The sequence below is a fragment of the Protopterus annectens genome, chromosome 3.part1 (genome assembly GCF_019279795.1).
Source record: "Protopterus annectens isolate FY-2018-M chromosome 3.part1, PAN1.0, whole genome shotgun sequence".
Taxonomy (NCBI): Eukaryota; Metazoa; Chordata; order Ceratodontiformes; family Protopteridae; genus Protopterus; species Protopterus annectens.
Genome location: NC_056732.1, coordinates 1,651,102,630 through 1,651,125,712, shown reverse-complemented (window position 1 = coordinate 1,651,125,712; position 23,083 = coordinate 1,651,102,630). Strand labels below are relative to the sequence as shown.

The window sequence follows — 23,083 nt, the reverse complement described above, 5'->3', positions numbered from 1 at the left end:
TGACGATAGAGTCACCTATTACAAGTGTATCAGGTGTGTTGTTTAGTCTTAAGGGCTGTGACTGTTCGGCACACTGGCTTTGTGAGATATGTGTTGCACGTGTTTTGTTTTGGGGTAGCGGCTGCTTGGGTGTCTGCTTTGGAGGTCTCTGCTGCTTGGCAGATCTTTATTTAGAGCCTCCGAGTATGTTTTTGTGTGATTATGTGTTTGGTTTGCTGTCGTGGTAGGTCTATGTGAGACTGGAATTGTAGTGAGTGTGGTTTCCTTCTCCTCCTGACTGGTTATGCCAGTACTGAGTTGAGAGAGCTTAGCCTCCAGTTTGGCTATATGGTTGCATCTCTCACATGTGTTGGAATTTATTGGGAGGAGGAGAGGGTTGTCTGTGTACATGAGGCAGTTGTAACATTGCCTCAAGATTCCCAGATTCACCAGCTGGACCGGAGAGGAGATTGACAACTCACCTTTGGACATGCTAGAATAATATTGGGAATTCCTTAATAATTGAAAACCAGGGCCAGTGGGGAGTGAGGGTGTAGTGCTTTTAATTTTTAGTGCAGACTTATATAATTGCTTTAGTGAGCAAGTGCCAGGTAACTTAAGTGCAATGTGTTACAGGTAACTTAAATGCAAAAACGACAAACAGTAACTTTCTTTCAAGTGAAACAAGGAAATAAGTACAGTAAGCAATGCAGATATCACTAGTGATCCACAGAAGCGCTGAGAAGCCGTGTATTAGGTGGAATTAGCATTCCAGGGAAATAACAAGCAAACAAACAATGATTATGATACTTTTTAAAATGTAAGCCTAATGGGCTTTCCATCTTTTCATTTTTAATATTTCTTAAATGTTCTAAAAATCTAACACGGAAACTTCTTTTTGATTCACCTATATAAAATAAATTGCACTCACATTTAAGCACATAAACAATACCTTCTGTGTTACAACTATAACTGTCATTTACACTAAATTTCTTTCCATTTATTTGATCAAAAAAAATTTACTGTTTGGTTACATATACTGCAGTGTCCACATGTTTTAAAACCACAATCAGATACACATTTGGTTAATTTTACAGTAGGAAAAATGAAATAAGCATGTGCTAACATATCCTTAATACTTTGTAACCACTTACGAAGAAAATTATTGTACCACCACGACCAAAAAGCCAGCAGCACCCATAAGGGTGCTTCTGGCTTTTTGGTCGTGGTGATATCCTTAATACTTTTTCCATGCTTATATGACACCATAGGTCTTTGAGGTATCAATTCTCCTAAAAACGGATCTTGTGTCAAATATTTCCAATAGAACATAATTATTTTAACTAATTCCTCTGTATACACTCCATAAGTGGTCACAAAAAATATCTTTTCCACTTGTTTATTATGTATATTTTTATCTGATCTACCTTGATACATTATTTGCTTATAACTTTGATTTTTTAATAACAAATTTTTCTTAGCTTGTTCTACATCTTCTGCACTATAATTACACAAACTCCACTCCACACACCTTCAGATAGAAACAACTCTGATCCAAAACAATACCAAAACAGCAAAATCTTCAGAAGTCAGAAATCGAAAAACAGGAACCAAAGTCAAATCCAAAAACAAACTCTTTATTCTTCAGCGCCTCGGTGTAACCACCTTTCAAGAGTATACATTCTCACTGAAAGAATGGATATATATATATACTCATAGCAATTAATTAAACAATTAATTAAACAATTAATTAAGCAATTATGTTCAAAAAAGTTTTAAAGCAGACACCTCCAGTTTATTTCATTATTCAGTCCACAGGGTGTCATTGTATTGTATTTCAAAATAAAAATACTTTCCTTATATTGTAAGTTATATTTCAAAGCATTTTCATCATTACAAAGGCATTTCACACTTTCTAAAACTGTTCCTGTTAAAAATGAAGCATCACTATTATGATAAACACTAAAATGTGTGGCAATAAATTTATTTTCCCTTTTATGTCTTATGTCTCTAATGTGCTCACCTAACCTAATACGAAACTCTCTTTTAGTTTCACCTATATAATATAATCCACAGGGACAGTGTAAAGCATACACAACTCCCTTGCTTCTACAGGTAAAACTATCTCTAACTGTGAACCTAATGTTGTTAATATAATTAAATGTTCTAACTATATTCCTACAATAGGATTTTGTAGTTAGAATTTGATGGAATACAGAAGGGAAACAAAGTAATATTCTTGGATCTTGTTTTGGAGGGTACAGAACATGGTAAAATTATATCAAATATACATAGGAAGTTTATAGATGGTAATCAATACCTTCATGCATCTAGTTGCCATCCTGTACATACTTTGGAAGCTCTCCCTTATGGGGAATTGGCAAGGGTATCTAGATTATGTAACACACAAGAAAATTTACAAAGGGAATGGGATATCACATATAATATGTTTTTGAAAAGAGGGTACAGTGTGAATATTTTAGAAAATGCCCTTATGAATGTAAAAAAGGAGAATAATATGGTAAGGAATAAATGTAATAAGGGTGAATATCACCATTATAAGAAATATCATCTGGCAACCAGTGATAAAACTTGTAAGGATATTTATTTTGTCTCTATATATAATGTAAAAAGTGGAGACATAAAGGATGTAGTGGAACATTTTTGGAAATTTTTAGTGAAAGACAAGGTGTTGATGCACATTTTGCCACAAAAACCTTTAGTCTCCTATAAAAGTGGAAGAAATTTGAAAGATATGGTAGTACATGGTAAATTTGTAATGCCAAAATTTTGTTTACCAAGACCACTAAGTGAATTTGGTACAAGATGTTGCAGTAGATGCAGTGTTTGTAGGAATATAGTTAGAACATTTAATTATATTAACAACATTAGGTTCACAGTTAGAGATAGTTTTACCTGTAGAAGCAAGGGAGTTGTGTATGCTTTACACTGTCCCTGTGGATTATATTATATAGGTGAAACTAAAAGAGAGTTTCGTATTAGGTTAGGTGAGCACATTAGAGACATAAGACATAAAAGGAAAAATAAATTTATTGCCACACATTTTAGTGTTTATCATAATAGTGATGCTTCATTTTTAACAGGAACAGTTTTAGAAAGTGTGAAATGTCTTTGTAATGATGAAAATGCTTTGAAATATAACTTACAATATAAGGAAAGTATTTTTATTTTGAAATACAATACAATGACACCCTGTGGACTGAATAATGAAATAAACTGGAGGTGTCTGCTTTAAAACTTTTTGAACATAATTGTTTAATTACTTGTTTAATTAATTGTTTAATTAATTGCTATGAGTATATATATATATATATATATATATATATATATATATATATATATATATATCCATTCTTTCAGTGAGAATGTATACTCTTGAAAGGTGGTTACACCGAGGCGCTGGAGAATAAAGAGTTTGTTTTTGGATTTTACTTTGGTTCCTGTTTTTCGATTTCTGACTTCTGAAGATTTTGCTGTTTTGGTATTGTTTTGGATCAGAGTTGTTTCTATCTTCTGCACTATAGCCTCTTTTAATAAATCTGCTACAAGTTTGTTCAATTTCTAATTCTTTTTGTTGCCTATCACTAGTCAATCTTGTAATACGTAATAAATGGAAATAAATTTAGTGTAAATGATAGTTATAGTTGTAACACAGAAGGTATTGTTTATGTGCTTAAATGTGAGTGCAATTTATTTTATATAGGTGAATCAAAAAGAAGTTTCCGTGTTAGATTTTTAGAACATTTAAGAAATATTAAAAATGAAAAGATGGAAAGCCCATTAGGCTTACATTTTAAAAAGTATCATAATAGTGATGGAAAGAAATTAACAGGTACAATTTTAGAAAAAGTATATTGTGAAAAAGGCACATGTATTAAAAATAAGTTACAATGTAAAGAAGCATTATTTAGTTTAAAGTTTGATACTCTATACCCCAAGGGGTTAAATAGAGAACTGGATTGGAAATGGTTGCTTTAATTGCTTTTTTAATTGTTTAATTGGAACTGTTTTTATTATAAAATGGAATGAGAAATAGTTCTTGTTATACTCTGTTAAAGGCTTTTGCCGAGGCGCTGGAGAAGAGAAGTCTGTTAAGAAAATAAATCTACTGGATTTACTGGCTGAGTCATTTTTCAGGGTTACTGAGGTACTCTGCTTGATGTGGAGATGGAGTCTATTCCATAGAAGGGGGAGTCTCGCAGACACAAATCTGTCCCACCAACAAGTCCTAATGATGTCACAGACCAGGTTGAGGTCGTGCATGCAGGTTACTTGAATAGAGCTTGACTTGCGGATATGCAGCAGTCTCATCAAGGCGGAGCCTGAAATGCTTTGTATGCCAGACAGAGGTCACCTCTGAGGAGGGACAGGGCTTTTAGTCTATCTGTGTAAGGTAGTTTGAGGCCCTGGATTCTCCTGGTGAGGAACCTCTGTGGTCTCTCCAGCTGCTGCATGTGCTTTGTGAGTCACATGCTGAAAGGGGCATTGTACTCAATAATGGGTCTTATAAGGGAAGAATGCAGGGATGTTATGACCTCTTTGTCTCTGGATGAGATAACCTTACTAATGAGCTAGGCCATGTAGAAAGTTTTCCATACAATGGGCAATATGGTGGTCAAAAGTCAATTTGCTATCAACTTGGGTGCCCAAGTCCCTCACAACTGATTGCGTGATTAGGACTTTGTTATTAATGTGATAATTTGTGGGAATGTCACTCTCACCAAAGGGAATGATGATGCATTTTTTAGCATTCAGCTTGAGGCCATGTTTCCGACACCAGTCATTTGTTTGGATGAGGCCCTCTTGGAGGATGTCCACATCACTAGGGGAATTGATGACAGCACCCAGCTTGAGGTCATCTGCAAACTTGGTCAGCCATAACACACTGGTTTTGGCCTGCTCCTCAGAAAAGTATATCCCAAACAGAGGCCCCAAGACTGATCCCTGGGGTACTCCACTCATTATGGGTCTACTGCTTGAGGTGGCTTCCCCTATTTTGACTAGGTGGGTTCTATCAGTGAGCCAGTTAGCTACCCATCTGGTAACATATGAATTGATGTCTAGTTGAGACAGTTTATCTATTATACCCGAGTGGGGAATAGTATCAAAGGCTTTGGCCAGGTCAAGGTAGGCAGTGTGCACGTCTTCCCCTGGTTCATGGCTATGGTGACTGTCTCAAAGAAATCAACCAAATTTAACAGGCATGATCCCCCGTTGCTGAAACCAAACTGTGTGGGATCGAGTGTTTGGAGGTTGCCAATGTCCTTGTTAATGAGGTCCATGATAATCCTTTTCATGGCCTTGCAGATCAGGCTAGTTAGGCTTATGGGTTTATAATTTCCTGGATCATTAGATGCTCCACCTTTGTGCATAGGGATGACAGTGGCTATCCTCCACTTGACTGGGATGAAGCCGGTACTCAGGCTTTGTTTGAACTGGGTGCTTAATGGTGCTGCAAGTTCCTGCCTGAGTTCATGTAGGATGCAGCCTGGGATGTTATCAGGTCCCATGGAGACTGTATTTTTTGCCTTTGAGAGGGCAGTTATGACTTACTCCTTAGAGATAAGGGGAGGGGGGGCAGGTGCTGGGGATGTCCTGATTTACTGATTGGGGGACAGAGGGGTGACATTTTCACTGAACCTGTCTGCCAGCAGGTTGGCTATATCTACGGCGTTTGCGTATGTGGTGTCCTTGGCCACCAGTTCTGAGCAGATCTGAATGCTTCCTTTGAGATTGCAGATATATGTGAAGAAGGTCTTATGACTGTCTTTAGTAGATGTGGCCAGTTTGGACTCTCAGTTTACTTTGGAAGATTTCACTAGTGCTCTTATTTGCTTGTTCAGGCTAAGGAAAGATTGCTTCCAATTAGGCACCTGTTTCTTCTTGGTCATGGACAGCAATTTTTTTTTTCTTTTATTATAGAGTTTATTTATTGTAGATGTCCATCAGACAGGTTTATTCTTCATTGAGGAGGAGGATTTTGTCCTGTTGGGTACTCCTGATTCCATGTAGCTATATAAATGTTCATATAGTACTTTGGTGTAGGTTTGGCCATGTGTGCCAGTTCCTATGGAGGGGGAGGGGGCTGTGAAACTGTTTTACCTTCCCTCAGGAGGTTGCAATCAGCTTTGGAGAAGTTTTTTTGTTTAACCTAGCTGGGGCAGGGGCAGGAGAGATGGTGACTTTGAAAGTGACCACTTTGTGGTCAGATCTTACCAGGGAGGATGGCACTGTAGGGATGCTGCAGTGGTTACTCATGTTGGTTAATACCAAGTCCAAGATATTATCACATCTTATGGGGGCGTTGACCTGCTGGTCCAAGGCATTTGCATTGACAAAATCTAGGAATCTCTTGGCATTTGTGTTTTGGCATGAGTAGTTCATCCAATCTATGGTTGGATAGTTAAAGTCACCTAGGATTATGGTAAAGGGTTGAATCTTGATAGATTCAAAGAGGTCCAAATAGGTGGAATGGGCATCTAGAGTCAAAGTTGGTGGCCTGTAGCTAGCTATGATTTGAATAGGGGTCTTGTCAATGGTTAACTGCACCTGGAGTGTCTCCTGTGTGTCATACTATATGACCAGCCTGGAGGTGTGTATGTCTTTAATATATATTGCAACTCCACCTCCTTTTGCTTTGCTGCCCATGGTTTGGGGTCTGAATGTATGATAGGATGAGTAACCTGGTATGGCTGGGGTGCTCTCCTCAGCTTTGAACCAGGTCTCTGTGACTGCACAAATGTCAGTATCTTCCAGGGTTAAGAATGCTTGCAAAGAATGCAGTTTCATGTTTAGACTCCTAGCATTTAGCAGCACGACCTTTAATTTGTGTTTTGATGAAATTTTCATGTAGGTCGTTTTGACCTCATGGCATTGCCTAAACAAAGCACTATGCGGGAGGCAAGAGCCTTTACCAAAAGCCTGAAGCCCAAGGGAGACAGATGCAGGCCATCTCTAACAAAGCATCATGGTCTGTCGATCATGACTTCCCAGGCTGTCAGGTACTGGATCCCCTTAGAATGACACCAAAACTGAACCAGTTGTTAAAGTCAATCATCTTCTGTTTGCATTGAGGCATCATTCTGGGTGATGGTAGAATGCTGCTTAAAGCTAGGAACATACCTACCTGGGACACATATTCAGTGAGTTCAATCGTGTCTTTCTTCATATAGTCCAGGGAAGAAAGTCTCAAGTCATTCACGCTGACATGGAATATGACAGAGTCATAACAGTACCTGTTGTTGAGACACTTGAGTGCATGGGTGATATGGTGGATTTTGGCACCTGACAAATAGCTAACCATGACTTTGTCCTTATCCAGCCTGGTGAGGGGCACATCTGTGTGTCTCACAATGGAGTCTCCTATGACTAATATGTTGGGTTTATGTTTAGGTCTTAGTGACTGAGACACAGGTGTGTGGATTATGTGTGGTGGGCAGTGGAGTTCGCGTGTGTTTTTGCCGTGGAGGTATCATTTGTTTGGGTATGTTTTTGTTGGGGACCTCTGCGTATATGCATGTGTGTTGTGTAGGTGTGGGTTGATTTGAAGTGTTTGTGTTAACAACCTTCTTAGTGGCTGATATACTGGCTTGTGAGGGAGACAGCATAGCCTCTAGGTTCTTAATGTAATTGCATCTCTCAAAAATTGTGTTCCTAGGTGGTAGTGGTAGAGGGTTGTTCGTGTACATGAGGCAGTTGGTGCACTGTCTCAGGATGCCCATATCAGCAAGACTGGCAGGAGAAACTATAGGGAATTGTCCATCCATATGTGTCAGAATCTGTGGGAGAGAGGCCATAGAGAGCTAAGGCGGTAAAGGGTGGAAGGTCAAGAGGAGTACTACTAGGTGATCACACAAGTGCTACTAAGGGAAAATTTGTAGCTAGAATACCTCTAAATGGGATTAAAAAAACAGTGCAGCTGTGGTGCGTGATGTACTAACAAGCCCAAACCAGCTGAAATGTGGGGTTTAAATACCACAGAAAATAGAAGATTCTAGTAACACAAAAATCTAGCCTCTTTGTCTGGAAATGTGGTAAAGATGAGGAACTACACTGTTTGGATACAGCTGCATCTAAGGGAAAAATGTTCAAAATTATCTGTCCAGATATGGCGCACAATTGAGTGGCAGTCTGTGTTTCTGGGCAATGAGCAAACAAGCAGAAACCCACTTATGGGTTGGGGATTAAATACCAGAAGATTAAAATTTAACACAACTTTAAAAAAAGCTCAAAAAAGCAATAAGGTCCTTACTCCAAGCCCTAGAACAGCCAGCCTTTACCAGCAAGGAACCAATCAGCTCAATCCTCTCAGTAGAGTGCAGAAGGGCCCTTTCTAATCGAAGATGGCCTGGAAAATGTGGTCAGAGCAAACAGTCACTACAAACAAACAACCAGGCCCAGAAACAGCAACCCTGAGTCTGGACTATGCTCCAGCTACTGGCTACACTATTCTAGGCGGAAAACATTTCAGAAATGTTTACCACAGCAGAAAAACAGCAGTGAGATACTGAATACAAGTTTTAAACAAAAAAAGAGCAAGGAGACCCTACATAATGCTTTTAAGTACAAACAAATTAGTTGTATGATACACTTATTGGCATGAAAATCAGAACAAACAAAACAGATGCTTAACAAATGGCGAATATTTCCAGTCAATACCTTTCAAACAGTGAAAATGGCTAAAAAAGCTTTACAAACAGTGAAAACAGTAACTAAAATGATTTAACAGGTCCAGTAAGGCAGACAGTTGCAGCATAACAGTGCAGTTTGTTTATAGTAATAAAATACTGTAAAAAAGTTGGCAGCAGACAATAAAAAGTGCAATAAATGGTAAGGAATAAGCAATAAATAGTAAAAATAAGCAAGAAAACAGTCAACTTGTGTTTTTTAGAAAGCTCAGAAGCCTCTGCCTCTAGTCGTCTGAATTCTCAGCAAAGAGTTGTGGCTGTGCCCCTCCTCTGTTCAAGTTAGTAGAAACAAGCAGAAACCCACTCAAGGGTAGGGGTTAAATACCAGAAGGTTAAAACCTAAAACAACTTAAAAAATAAAGCTCAAAAGAACCAATGAGGTGCTTACTCCAAGCCCTAAACAAGCCAGCCTTTAACAGCCACGGGCCAATCAGCAGAATCCTCTCACTAGAGTGCAGAAGGGCCCTTTCTAATCCAAGATGGCCTGGAAAATATGCTCAGAACAAACAGCCACTACAAACAAACAACCAGGCCCAGAAACAGCAACCTGGAGTCTGGACTATGCTACAGTTACTAGCTACACTATTTTAAGCAGAAAACACTATAGAAATGTTTACCACAGCAGTGAGACACTAAATAAAAGTTTTAAACAAAAAAAGAGCAAGGCAACTCTAGGGAATGCTTTTAACTACAAACAAATCAGTTGTATGATAGACTTCTTGGCAGAAAATGAGAACAAACAAACAGATTCTTAACAAATGGAGAACATTTCCAGTTAATACCTTTCAAACAGTGAAAATGGCTAAAATACACTTTACAAACAGTGAAAACAGTAACTAAAATGCTTTAACAGGCCCAATTAGGCCGACAGTTGTAGTACAACAGTACAGTTTGTTTATACTAATAAAATACAGTAAAAAAGTTGGTAGCAGACAATAAAAAGTGCAATAAGTGGTAAGAATAAGCAAAAAATAAACATAAGCAGTAAAACAGGCAACATATGTTTTTTAGGAAGCTCAGAAGCCTCTAGATTTCTGAGATCTCAGCACAGAGTTGTAGCCGTGCCCTCCTCTGTTCATCTCAGTATGAACAAGTGCTTAACAGTGGTGGGAGGGCAAAGACCATCTACATGGAAAGCTTATCCTGCTCCCTACTGATTAGAAATCACTAACATTATAACAGCAGTGGCAGTTCAGCAAACCACAGGAAATTTCAGACACAGCAAACAACACTGAAATTCAACTTCCACTTAAATAAAACGTTCAAAATATGACATCTGTACAAAACTGACATTGACTTTAAAGGAAAGCACAAAAAAACTTTTGATAAAACATTTCCGAGACATGGCCACTACTTTATTGGCTATAATGTGCAAGAGATATTTGGTTATATCCAAGATCCTCATCTCAAAGATACTTTCAATAAAACACAGTTGAGAAAAAAATTAATCTTGAATAAAGATAGAATTATGTAATCCACCCTTAACTCAATCCCTCCAACAGAGCTCTGAAAGTTTTTACTGTAACTTCTAATGGGCAGAGCCTACACTTTTTGATAGAAACAGATTGTATCTTCATATATCGACCAAATGTTCGTATCTCTGGAACCATAGGGTTTACTAAAGAACTGCAAATGGCAAACTCTTCATCACAAAATTTTTATAGTAGTAGTATTCTTTAGGTTCTAGGTCTTTCAACTGGATTTTATAAGTCACAGTAAACACAGTAACTATTAATGCAATAATATTTTGTAAACATCTTACAATATTTCAGCAACCACTGAAATTATTCAGATACTGTCATCATTTTGTTCGTCCAGCTGAGAGCTTTTGTATGAGGCTAAGCAGTTCTATCTGGGCTACTTGGTTGTTGAGATAAAATACAAAAGTTATGACAATATAAATAATTATATGAATAACTCTTAATATATCTTTACCTGTACTAGACAGAAGTCAAATGTCAATACAGTTGTGTTTAACATTTTGTAAGCTTTAAGATGAAATATTTTAACATTTTGTATGTAGCATGGTTTTGGAATTAATGCAACCATGAAGAAGCAATATTTGATTCTTAGAAGGGTCAGTAGGATGTAACTGCAGAAAAAGTAGAGGCATCACTTGGTTGTAATGAGTTAATGCTCTTTACAAAATTTCAGTGCCAACAAAAAGTATAGTTATGTAAGTTGTACTTATCCATAACAGTATGTTCACAATTCTCAGTGCTGCAGCATCCTTTAGGCTGTATATTTTGTGTTCTGCCCAATCAATTTTCCACCCTGGGTCTAGAATCTCCATCTATTCAATGGTTCTATAGCTACCTTACCAACAGGCAAAAGCTATAAAATGGCAAGGATCCATCTCTACAAACCTTCCTCCTTCCACAGCAGTCCCACAAGGATCCATCCTTGGCCCTCTACTATTCAACATTTTTAGCAATAAGCTACATTCATCTTGTGAAGGCACTTTATTCAATATGCAGATGACTCTGCCATCATCTGCTCTTCAAACACCTTAGCTCACCTCCAAGAAATGTCTTAACAAGCTGCCATCCCCATTGAAATCTGGCTTACAAAGGCACAGCTCCTACTCAACCCCACCAAAAAACAAACTCCTCCTGTTTATCCCAAAAACTGACACCCGTAACAAAGCATCTTTCAAAATCCTTTCAAGAAATTGCACTGAAATCAAGTTAGTCCACCGTACCAAATTATTAGGAGTCATCCATCAAAACTAGGCATGCTATACAAAACAATTTCTGAGCACACTCACAAAAATTACTCCAGCCAAAACCTACCTTCTGCCCTCCCTACTAATTCTAACCAATTTACAATCATCCATAAAAAAAAACAAACTTGAAAGCTGGTACAAAAAATATTGCTAGGTGTGTTACTAATTCTTCATCCTTTACCCATCACTGTAAAGCTCTGCATACCCTTAGCTGGCTGAACCCCCCCCACCTCTCCTACATTCAACTTATAACAGTACATAAAATCATACACAAAGCATTAGCCTGCCCACCTCTTACTCCTTTAATCAATATGTATTTTCCAAAAAGAACTCTTAGATCGGAAGACAAACAACTTCTCAAAATTAATAAAGACAATAAATCCCCTGGACAAAGCCTATACCCGTACTTAGTAGCAAAAAAATGGAACTCCTTACCTCTAACCACCAAAAGTATTTCTAACTTCTCCACCTTTAAATGCTCCCTAAAAGAATACCTTACAAAATCTTGGACCTGCTCCTGTGCCAATCCTGGCTGAACTTACACACTACACTTCACTCACCCCTTCAACCTAGATCACACTCACAATCCTCCCCAGCCTCATACTGCACTCCTTTTTATTATCCCCATTACCTTATCTTATTTAATTAATCTCTGCACACCTTTCCTCTACCTCTTTCCTCCCTGCTCACCTAAGTTACCTGATGACACCCTACCCTGCACTCTTCTTATAATCTCCTTCTCTCCAGCATAATATGAACACTTCTCATACTAAGACATCACTCAATTTCAACTTACCGTCTCTAATTTTGTAATCTCTGATATCTCTTTAAATATCTTATTAGAATTGTCTCAGGTCTCATTTACCACATACTTATCTTTGTAACAAATAATATGATTACTGAATTTTTTTTCACATATTCTCTTCAACTCATGTTATTATTTTCCATTGCATTCTACTAAGAAACATATGTTCTATGTTTTTCACATTACAACATTTTTTCACTCTTATGTTTTATAGTGTAACATGATACTTTGTGGTTTAAAATATTTTTACTTGCTGTTTTGTAATGTAACATGATACTTTGTGATTGAAAATATCTGTACTTGATTTTTGAAATATTATAACTGTACATCTTTTGCCCCCAGGCCTCCACTGAAAATGGGCACTTTCTGGCCCAGTTGGACTTTTCTGGTAAACAAATGTCAAATAAATAAATGAATAAATCCTAGAAGCCATGAACCCAAGGATTCCGATATACTCTCTGAATGAATTCCAAGAGTGGTTGGAGAAGCTCAGGAATGTTTCCAAATAAAAATACACATTCTCCTGTCTCTATAAGACACCCTAGAAAGACCATCTTATGTGAAGGGGTAAAGGAGGATTTCTGAACATTTACCTGGAATCCCATCATATTGGTTAGAAGTGAAGACACTCATCGCAATGATTTTTAATATATATATATATATATATATATATATATATATATATATATGGGAAAAGACTGAAAAGATGAGTACGTTTTCCAAATAAGGAAATATGTTGAAGACATTCAGTCTGCAATGAGCTATGACTGGAACTAGACACTTTGTAAACATCCTTGAAGCTATAAGTAACTCAAATGATAATGCAGCAAACTGATAATGTGAGCCAGATGCAGAAATCTTAGAAATGGCTTAAATCCTATGGTTATGGGAATGTGATGTTATGCATCTTTTAGATTTAATGTTACCAAAAAACTTCCTTGAATTTTGGAACTTTCACATACATATTTTGAAAGCAAAGATCTAGAACTGGTCTCCATGAAAGCTCTTTCTTTGGAACCAGAAACATTCTGGAATAAAAGCATTTCCCCACTTGACCTAAACATACAACTGCAGAAGAATCTGACAAAAAAAACCTGTCTGGAGGATGGGATGGAACTCTCCTAAAAGGGGATATTTGTTTCCAGTGTCAGCTGTATCTCTCCTAAACCACCTTTATTACCAATGAGTGTAAACCAATCTTTTTCCAAAGGGAATGTACGGAGCCAGTTTCTGGGACAGATTTTGAGGAGGGGAGGATATGGGGAAAATAATTCTGGTATAGTCATTTTGAAGTAGAAGACTGTCCCCTTTTTGGAAAAGATCCTTGTTTCTTGTTGTTTCCCATCTGTCATCTCTTTTTGGTTCCCTGTCTTCCTTGAGAAGGCAGGGATTGTTTGTGCTGTTTTGAGAAGGAATAAAAGGATTTGGGAAATTTATAAGACATGGACTGAAAAATCTTGGAAACTCCCTGTATTAATTTCCCTCTCTCAACAAATTGTTTGATGAGAAGAAGATAGGTCAAACAAAATGTCCTTATTTTATTATTTATTTATTGACATTTGTTGTGCAGGAGGTCCACTGGGTCAGTAACCTGTTTTCAGTGGAGGCCTGGGGAGAAAAGCTCCACTACTAACTGATATACATAGTTAAGATATTTAACAATTTTTACAAAGTAAGTTGAGTAGAAAATGACAGAGTTATTATATAGAAATACACATATCAACAGCTTAAGGAGTTTACTTGCATATAATATAATACATACAGTAGGCAAAAGTTGTCCAGATTATCATATGAATTAGCAGGGTATGTTCAAAAGAAATTTTTAGTATTGCTACAGTGGTGCAGTGGTTAGCATTGTCGCCTCAAAGCAAGAGGTTCTCTGGTTCAATCCTCGGCTGGGGTGCCTTCTGTGCGGAGTCTGCATGTCCTCCCTGTGGTCGCGTGGGTTTCCTCCGGGTGCTCCGGTTTCCTCCCACATCCCAAAGACATGCTGCAGGTGAATTGGACACTCTAAATTGGCCCTAGGTGAGAGTGCGCATGTGTGTGTGCCTTCTGTGGAAGGTTGGGCGCTGGGCTGCCAACTCGACACTGTAAAACTCCACTGCCATTCATGAGCAGACAGATGATCTGCTGTGGCAACCCCTAACTGGGAAAAAGCCGAAAGAAGAAGAAGAAGCAGAGATTGAAACAACTCTGAAATGATAGTGTAGATAGAAATAATTGAAATGTCAGTGGTTGGAGAGAAGGTGGAATGAGGTAGTTCTGTAATAGTAGACAGGAAATGAGAGAAGAAAGAAAGAAAAAGAAAGAAAAAATAAAGTAGATCTTAGAGAGATTGGAAATATGAAAGGAAAAGTGATGAGTAGAAAGCAGATTTATTAGCATAGTGGCTGACAGTGAAGAAAAGAAAGACAGAAAGTACAATTGTTTATTGATGAGGTTGGTGAGATGAGAGAGAGAAAGAAGGAAGGAGGAAATAAGAAGAGATTTATTTATTTATTTATTTATTTGCATTGTTTACCGGGATGGTCCACTGGGCCAAAACGTACTCATTTTCAGTGGAGGCCCGGGGAGAAAAGCTCCACAGAGAATATACAATACATTTTGAATAACAAACTCAGTTTGTTACAATAACAAATAAAGAAAGTTATTAACAATGTTTCAAATGGAATTAATATTTGTTACATTAAGAAGGCAAAGCAACTATGCATACATTATACTTTACGATGGTCTATGGTTGTGGGTACAGGAACACAGATGATTGCTGAGGAAATATTTCTTGAGAGATTGTTTGAATGCTTTGAATGAGTCTACAAGGGTGATAGCTGGGGGAAGGGCATTCCATTTTCTTAGCAGTAGCATATGAGTATAGGTTTTGACGGGCTCTTTTGTTAGGTTTAATGGTGGTTAAAAGTTGTTTATTAGCAGATCACAGATTATGGGATGAGGAGTATGGTTGTAAAATATGCTGTAGGGCAGGGCGGCCATCTGGATTATATATTATTTTGTGAGCTAGAGTCAGATGTGTGGAACTGAGATAGTGTTGGAATTTAAGCCAGTTTAATTCTTTAAGGGCTTGACAGTGATGAGATCAGTAGGGTAAGCCAGTTGCAAATTTAGCAATTTTATGATAGCCGGATTGGAGTTTATTTTTAAGAGACCAATGGAGTTTGGTGAAAATGGGGGCCCCATATAAGAGGGATGGGAGCAGAAGGCTGTTGGCAAGTGTCTTTTTGGTGAGCTTATCAATGTAGCATTTGTGTCTATAGAGTCTGCCTAGTTTAATATGTTTTCCTTTATTGTACTAAGGATGTGTTCTTCAAAAGTAAGTTTGTTGTGTATTGTAATGCCTAATAGTTTGGCATGTTTGACTATTTCCATTTTTGTGTTGTCTTGTGAGTATATATTGAAATCTTGTATGACTGGTTTCATTGAGAATAGTAATAGCTTTGACTTTTTTGGATTAAGTAGAAGTTGTGCTTCATTTAACCCATTTTCCTTGGAAGTAAAGGCATTTTGTGTTATACTTAGTAGGTTTTGGAGGTTACTGGAGGAGGAGATGATGGTGGCATCATCTGCAGTATGTAGATTATTTATGAAAATGTTAAAAAGGAGCGGTCCGAGAATTGATTCCCAAGGAACACCTGCTTTATTTACTAGATATTTTGATAGGCTGCCTTGCCATTTGACACACTGTTGTCTATTGGATAAGTAGTTAGAGGACCATTTGAGAGTGGCCTGGGAGCATTCTACTATTGACAGTTGCTGAAGTAACTTGGGATGTGACACTGTGTCAAAAGCCTTAGATAGGTCTAGTAAAATTACTGAAGTAAGTAGACCAGAATCTAAAGCTTTGTCCACAGTGTCTGTGAAGGAGAGAAGGGCATTGGTGGTACTATGTGCTAGATGAAAACCAGGTTGTGTTGGTGCTAGGATGTTATTTTCAGAGAGATATTGTATTAGTTGGGTGTGTATACATTTCTCCAATAATTCACATAGAGGGGAGAGGATAGAGATGGGTCGATAGTTGGTTAGGTCATTGGTGTTGTCATCTTTGTGTAATGGAGTAATGATGGATTTTTTCCCCAGAGTATGGGAATATTGGATTCTAAGATGGATCTGTTAATGAGAATGCCGACAGTGTAAGATATTGCATCAGCAGCAAGTTTAAGATATTCTGGGGGAAGGTTATTGGAGGATAGGGAGCAAGGTTTTATTTTTTAAGAAGTTTAAGCACTAGTGAAGTGGGTACAGCATGTAGAGAGAAAGAGGACACTGTTGGGTTGTTTACTGAGGTTCCTGTAGGAGGGGGAGTTGTTTGTATGGAGGTTCGCCTGAGTAGTGCTTGTATGGTGTAGATTGTTTGTACAGTTAGAGAAGAGTATTAGATGGAGAGTGATTTTAAAAGATTTAAAATACTGTTGATAAAGTGGAAATTAAACAGTTGAGCTATTTCATGTGCTTCTTTATCTTGGGCTGGTGATGAGAAAAACTGTTGTCCCACTGATCACAGTACAAAGAAGAACAATTGCATTTACCTTTAATGTAAATGCCTAGATTATGGAGGGGAAAGTGTGGAGAGCAATTAAGTCAGAAATATAATACAGAAATGGGGTGGGGGGTGGAAGTGGGTCAGAGTGAGATTAGTGTGCACTCCACAATCCCAAGTTTTAAGCAAGTACAAAAACACTGTTAAAATTAAGAATATAAAATCCCTGTTGTTTTCTTTTTCAACAGTAGACGTGCATTCATCAAATAAGATGGACTAGTGTGACGGAACCCCAGCAAAAAGATTCCAGCTTAAGAAGGAGGGAGGTGAGAGAGCGCACTTTCTCCATGTAAATTAATTGTAAAAAACAGAAGAATGCAAAGTTTTTATGTTCCACTAAGTAGAGTTACAGAGGTAGTTCTAGCAAATGGGACAAGGGGATGGAGTTGAGAAAGTATACAGTAAATCACAGTATATATAAGATTAAGAAAACAGGCCAGTACGGAGGAAACAGATATGTAAGTCAGGAGAAGGAGTTAGTCTAAGGAAGTACAAAGCACAAGTGAAATAGCTCTTGTTAGTTATAGATACCAGCAGCTAAAATAAGACAGGTAGTGCAAAGGTAGGATATCAGTCATGCAAAACATAATACCAGTAGCTGAAATATCTATTTCAGATGAGGCGTTATCTCAGTATAACCTATGAAGCTGTGAGTGGTATTGCTACTTTTTACTATTATAAATATAGGCAAAACCTTGCAGCAGCATACAGCTCTATAGGCTGTTGCTAACAATACAAACATCTAAATAGCTTAATCTACACAATTATCTAGTAATACATTTAATGAAATGCATAGGATATTGTTTGCACCTTAGCAGTTATTTGAATACAACTAGTGGCTACACAGTTGTGTGATATGATAGCTGCTACTCTACAGAGATAATTCTATTGTCGCTAAGCCAAACTACTGTTGTAACACATGGGTATGAGACACCCAGGCCCAACTAATAAGCAGGAAAGAAAGTTGAAACAAGATGAATTTAAAATCTCAGACTTTACACAGCCAGGCATATCTCCTCAACAGTATAGCAGTATGCTGTTGACACAGTATCTGCACAAATCATACACACTCTTAAATGCATGTTTTGATACTTAAGAAATGTTTGAAACAGTGAAATTCAAATAGGCATTACCTTCAAGGAAGAAGTGTAGCAGATAATTCTCTCAAGCTGAGGGCACAAAAATGAATAAACTTCCGCATCTGATTTTGAGAGTTAAGAATTCTGAACGACAAAGGGGAAGAATAAAATATTCTCTTACCTCCTCAGAGCTGTCCAATCAGCAATCAGAGTGAAAGTGTGGGAGGAAGCCAAAGCTTTTGGAAGATGGCTGGTTGTTGTGGCCTTGACAAGACACAACCCATATGGCTTAAAGGCTACTGCAACAGTGGAGATGATGTACATCTAATTTTAATATATTGGTGACTTATTTCTAAGCAACTTGTTTGTTGCCAGAAGATCAAGCTAGATATTAAATGAACCCATTTATTACCTCTCTGCTTTAAAATATAGATGACAGTGTTAAATACCTCACTGAATGGAGGCTCTGACCCTTTTTAGTAAAAAAATAAAATGCAGTTTCAAAGTATAACACAGATAAAATACTGAAGATGAAAACCTGTAATAGTAGTGAGTTAATAAATAATTTATTAGCAAGATATAGTTGCTGGACCGGAGATATTATTCAACTACAACAAAGGGCAGGGGCACAATTACATATATTGTTCACTCAATATGCATTCTGATGGCTGACAACATTCAGCTACATAAGCAATGGATATTTTAAACAGAGAACACAGCAGCAGTGAAAGATACAACTACACACTGTACACATTACTTACTTAGCATATATACTGACAGCTACATTACGCTAATTAAGCACTGAATGTTTTAAACATGGATGGTTTTAGAAAGAGTGATAGATGGTTACATGTACAAATGCATCTTGGTAAAGCAAAAACAAATGAATTAAAATGTGAATGCATTTTGGCAATAAAAATAAACTCTGGCATTCAGAAAGGATTACCACGGGTGGGAAGTCTTAACACCAGTGGCTGGCCTGCTCCCACACAGTAACCGTTTCTGATTCACAGACTGCCCTACCACCTGTGGTTTCTACTAGGAACAATTTTGCTGAATGAATTCTCCCTGCAACTAACCCAAAGAAGGCATCTTTAACTTTATGGCTTCTTGTTTGAAGGACAGTAAGGAATAGTATGCCATGGTAGTTTCCAATTTATTTACAAGTAGAACGAAATATCCTAAGTGGAATAATATGAAGGTGGGTGTCAGGAACTGGCTATTTATAGTGAGAAACAATGACATCTTTACGAACTGAAGAAGGAAATGAACTTGCAAATGTTATTTATTGTAGCTTGACGAGTTTTAGTGTTTCCTCTTCCTTGACCCACTTGATCCATTTGTTCCTTCACTGGGTCGAAAGCTCACAGGCTTATTTGTTGCCCACTAGAGGTAAGATTCAAGTGTTAGGGAGTGGGCCAGATTGTTGATTGTATAAACTGTCCTAACCCCACCCCCTTGACAGCTTGCATACTCCCAATAGCTGCTATCAAGAGGTGCATGAATGCTGCTGCTTATGTGCAACCTCCTGGCTAAAACGTCCAGCACAGTGTAGAACAGGCCAGCTAGGTTCTTGTTGTGGGCAATGCACCTGCACTCTTGCAGATGTCATTCACAAATGTTGAGAACAAAGCTCCCTTCCATCCCCCAGGATGGGTGAATTGGCATTAGCAGCCCAAGTCCATCCTTCGCCACCCAGTCCTGTCAGTGTTACTAACTAAACACAGGGGTGGAGTTAGGACTTTATCCCTTTGTACCATGGGTCTGCACACCAAGGGCATTAGTGTTTTTGGAAGAATTAGGAGTGGCCAGTGTTAATGCATATTCCAGTTTCAGTGTTAACAGGCCAATCCCAATATCCCTTCATGGGTCACAGTAAAGTAGGTTTGCCAACCTTTAACATACATTTTCAACATGTGTTTTAAATGTAGGGGCAGAATCAAGCCATATTAATTATTTGCATTAGTTACCATTTTAACAGGTAATTTTTGTAAATCAAATAAAAATTTTAATGGGATAATTTTCACTTAATATTTATACCATCAGGAAAAATCTATTATTCCCGATCTTCTGCAATATCACAGGCACAGAGATTGAAATGGATTGTTATAAAACTAGCCCTCAAGTCTAAATAGACAAAGCACAATTAAAACCTGAAGAAACGTTTATAACCAAAACAATATGTAAACACTATTGAAGGTAACAGTGAAACTGACAAATATGAAATAATAACACCTAAACAACTTTTAAAAATGAGTAACTTTATTGATTAGATCAGACATTACTGGAGTGGATAATAGGGTGGCAAGCACAAGTACAATACAATTGAAAAGGAAAGACACACAAGATCACAGTAGCTGGAGTCAGATTTGATTTTTGGTTACCAGTGGTGTACCACAAGGGTAAGTGCTAAGGCCAGCACATTTCAAGGTCTACACATGTGATACTGCAGAATGTATAGAAAGAAAAGAATGCATTTTTCTGGTGTCACTAGTAGATACGATAGAAATGATAAAAAGTACAGAATGGATAAAAGTGGACTTGGCAAAATTGAAGGTATGCTATAAATTTAGTGAAAGAAATTCAAAATAATGCACTTGGATAGCAAGCAGCTGCAAGATATACCGAAACAAAAACAAAAGCAGAATGGGGCGTATGGGTACCTATATGAGATTATCCAAAGGTAATCAAGAAGCTAATTAAGAAGTTTGACAAAATAGCAGAAAAAGCAAGTAGTACACTGGCCTGCATAAGAAGATGCATCAGTCTAATACAGGAATTTAATTTCCAGGTTTCCATAGAGATGGTAAGACTCCCTTTTCAGCTACTGAGTACAGTTTTGCAGACCTGATTTTAATCAGGATTAAAACAAGACAGAGACAATACAGAAGACAGCAACAAAATGCTAAATGAACTTTATCAGGACAATATAAAGTAAGGCTACCAGAGCTAAACATGTATATTCTACATGCACTGATTGCCCTGTCACTATACTCATTGTCCCATACACTAAGAGGTGACTTGTGACTGGCATACAAGGCATCCACAGTCCCAATACTGATGGATTTACTGCATTAGCAAGTCAAATGCCATCAGAAGTACTTTGTCTAGGGATCTAAAAATGTTCTACAACATCAACAGAACAGTTTCGAGGGACAGGTCTATCTCACAGAGGACACAGCTGCTGTGGAACTGACTCTTCTTTCAAATAAAACAAAGTTCATCCCTGTCCACATTCAATCACAACTTGGATCTATGGATGGGAAACAGAAAATTTACCACATGACTGTTTCCATACTACTAATATCTCCTAAATGCTTTATCACATGCATGGGTCCCCTCAAATTATCTATGGTATGATCCCAGTTATTCTCATTAGGAGTAATGTATAATTATCAACCATGAGATGGGTAAGGCCAATCTCTAATCAAATGGGACAGGTTAATTTGAGTAGAAAAAGGGAAACTGGCTTAGCTTAAAATGGCCTACTAGGGCAGCTAGCCTTGTACATTCCTATGAACATATATGACAAAGATATCCAAGAACAAGCGGACACAGTTTGGAGTTGCAGGTGAATAAAAGGCCATTCTGAAAAGAATAAAGCAACAGAAACTTTGACAAAATTTAAAAAAGCACAGTACATGTATAAGGAAATTCTCAGGTTGAGTAGAAGTGTCATTTAAGCAGGAGCTACTTTCTGTCCAGAAGGTAGGGGAAGGATGAGGCAAGGTTGGTTTAGTGGTTCTTATCTGCCATGAAAGTTTGTGCTCCCATGTTTAACTGTTCATTCATTCAGACAGGCAGAAGGTAAATGTCTAAGGATTAATCTGGCAGGTATTTTGAAGCTCTGTGAATCAGACTAACACATTCACATCTGCAACATTCTGAAACTACATTCATGCCTTTTGAGGAGTACTTCAGGTGACAAAGCACTTAAGAGTCAAAATTATATGTTATAATTCTCTGAAGCAACTAGAACTTCCAGAAGATAAATGCATAATCTCCCCGGGGTTAGAGAATGAAGTACTAGAATTCTGAAGGTTGGATCTAGCAATCTACGAACATAAATGCTGGTACTGCTATAAGAACAGTTCTTATGCAACTTCCTTTTAAAAAATATTGGAACATTTTTTTTTTATTTTTGTTTCTCTAAGTGGACTTAGAAGTTGGGGTTACTTTGCTTGTTTTGGTACACAGTATGAAAGATGGCCTTTGGGCTTCTGTAACTTACTTGGTTGCATTTTCTGTATGTATAACTTGAGTATCTGTTGCTATTTAACTAGGCTGAGTAAAAAATAAAACTGTGAAGGTTGGAACAACTATTAATTCAAAACTTTTGGAAAGTCACAGTGTAGGTGTAGCATTAAATTGCTTATGAGTCAATAAGCCTAGAAAGAAGTCAAATGCATTATGTGAGAGAGACAAATGAATGCATATTCTGTCATACTCATTTAATCTGGTCTTCTAGAAGGAATAAGCAGAACTGAGTTACAAGTACAATCCATTAATTTCAACCAAACAATGAGCCACTGGTGCAATTCTTCTGTCAGGCTAATATGCCACAGAAAAACTGGGTTTAAATGAGATCCTTTCCAGTAGAAGTTGTGCTAGACTGGGACTGAGAGGAACATGTTGGAAAAACCTCTGAGAGAAATCATTACCATTTAAAGGTCTGTGTATGCATAGTCAATTTTAAAATAAAAACTTAAAAAATAAAACAGTTCTTTCTCTTATATACTGTCAAATTTTTCCAAAAATAAGACACAAAATAAAAATAATTTACAAGACGATTCCATGCACACTTATTACAGTTTAATAACCAATAACTTTATTTAAGCAGATGAAGTACAAAACCGATCACCAACAAGAAATTAATTCTCATGAGAAAATTAGCTGAAACAGTATTTGAGGGGGAAGTGCACGCATTAAATAAGTATTAAATTATTATGTATTAAGTATAAGTGTAGAGATTGCAGGGCAATCCAGGAATAAATACAACTGGTTGAAATCAGTACCCAGGTCTGAGGTGATGGTGGGTGCTTAAATTACTTGACTGACAGACAAGTCGTTTGAAAAAGTCCACAACTGTTTTGTAGGAAGCTGCCTTGACATTGAAATAGTAAATTAATGAGGATAGAAAGTCATAGTACTTGCTGCTTAGTGGTTAAAGAAAGAGACCAATCAAATAAATGTATTTTTCTCTCAGTATGAAGTAGTTACTTCTTACTTGTCTGTTTT

General features: G+C 37.5%; 1 protein-coding gene across 1 annotated transcript in view; it reads right to left on the bottom strand.

Annotated features, from left to right (window-relative positions):
• Nucleotides 1-23,083, bottom strand: part of EFCAB1 (EF-hand calcium binding domain 1) — a 311,240-nt gene that overhangs the window by 215,626 nt on the left and 72,531 nt on the right. The gene's annotated exons all lie outside the window — the stretch shown is intronic.